This window comes from Myotis brandtii, unplaced genomic scaffold (assembly GCF_000412655.1).
Source record: "Myotis brandtii unplaced genomic scaffold, ASM41265v1 scaffold327, whole genome shotgun sequence".
Lineage (NCBI taxonomy): Eukaryota > Metazoa > Chordata > Mammalia > Chiroptera > Vespertilionidae > Myotis > Myotis brandtii.
In genome coordinates this window covers 697,353-699,113 of record NW_005362585.1, presented here as the reverse complement: position 1 = coordinate 699,113, position 1,761 = coordinate 697,353, and positions in this window count along the sequence as shown.

Sequence of the window (1,761 nt, the reverse complement as noted above, 5' to 3'; positions counted from 1 at the left end):
GGGGCCGGGCCGGGGCCCCCCCCCCCCCCCCCCACCCAGTGCACGAATTTCGTGCACCGGGCCCCTAGTAATTAATAATACAAGAATAAAGTTGTGTACTCACAACTGTAAACCTACTTTTGCCCCACATTATTTATGCCTTTCCATGGAGAAGAAAGTTTGGGGGGAAATGTGGGGTTAACTTCCTTGCTCCTTGTGCAGTCTGCTGAGAGAATGCCTAAGGGCACTAGAAATGAAGCATTTCATTTTCCTGCTGATAAAGAATATTCCTGGGGTTTCAGGGCCATCAAAGATCATCCTGAAGTGGGGTGGGGCAAGTCAGATCTTGCCATGTAAGGTTAATCTTGAACTCTTGCTTCCTGGGACACAGATAAGACAAACAGCCCAGTTTAAAATATTTTAAAAGATACATCGATCAAGATGATATACAGATGGCAAATAAGCACAAGATACTCAACAGCATTAGTTCTTAGGAAAGTATAAATTGAAACCACAGTGGGATACCACTTCACTCTTACTGAAATGGCTAAAATTACAAGGGCAAAGAAATGAAGCGAATGGACACTTACATACTGCTGGCGGGAATGTAAAAGGCACACCACTTTGGAAAAACAGTTTGGTAGTTTCTTACATATTTAAATATATACTCACCATATGATCAAACCATTCCTAGGTATTTACACAGGAGAAATGAAACTACGTCCACACAAAGACTTGTATATAAATGTTCATATCAGTTTTATTTGTAACATCCAAAAACTAGGAACAATATAGATTTTTATCAACACATGAATGGATAAACAAATTTGGTATATCTATGCAATGAAATACCATCTATCAATAAAAAGAAATACAGGTACATGTAACATCACAAATGAATCACAAAGTAATAATGCTGAATAAAAGAAGGAAAAAAATACCCACCAAGAATGCCTATGGTATAATTCCATTTATATAAAATTGCAGAAAATGCAAACTAATCCATAACAACCCAAAACAGATCAGTGGTTGCCTATGGATGGGGGAAGGGTGTGGGGAGGGAGGTTGGATGACAAAGGGGCATAAGGAAACTTATGGGGGGTGATAGCTCATTTCTTTACATTTTAATTTTTTTCCTATGGATACATTTTTTTAAATGTTCATTATTTTTGATGTAGTGTTTTTCCCCTTTTACTGAATTTAATGGGATAACACTGGTTAACAAAGTTTTATAGGTTTCAAGTATACAATTCTACAATACATCATCTGTACACTTATTGTTCACCACCCCAAATCAAGTCCATCACTATTTATCCTCCCTATACCCTCCTCCACCTCCCTGCCCTATTTGATGTATAATGAGATATGATTTCTGCCCACCTCTCCCCCGCCCTCAGGGAAATCACCACACTGTTGTCCTGGTCCATGAGTTTTTTCTTTTTTCTTATTTTCTCAATCCCTCCACCTACCCCACCCTGACAGCTGTCAGCCTGCTTTCTATCTATGGCTCTGTTCCAATAAAACTTTATTGTACTGAAATTTGAATTTCATATAATTTTTTACATGTCATGGAATATTACTCTTCATTTATCAACCATTTAAAAATGTAAAAACTACCCAGCCCTCATGGATCAGTGGTTGAGCATTGACCTATGAACCTGGAGGTCATGGTTCAATTCCAGGTCAGGGCACATGCCTGGGCTGTGGTCTTGATCTCCAGTTGTGGACATGCAGGAGGCAGCCAATCAGTTATTCTCTCTCATCATTGATACTTCTATTTCT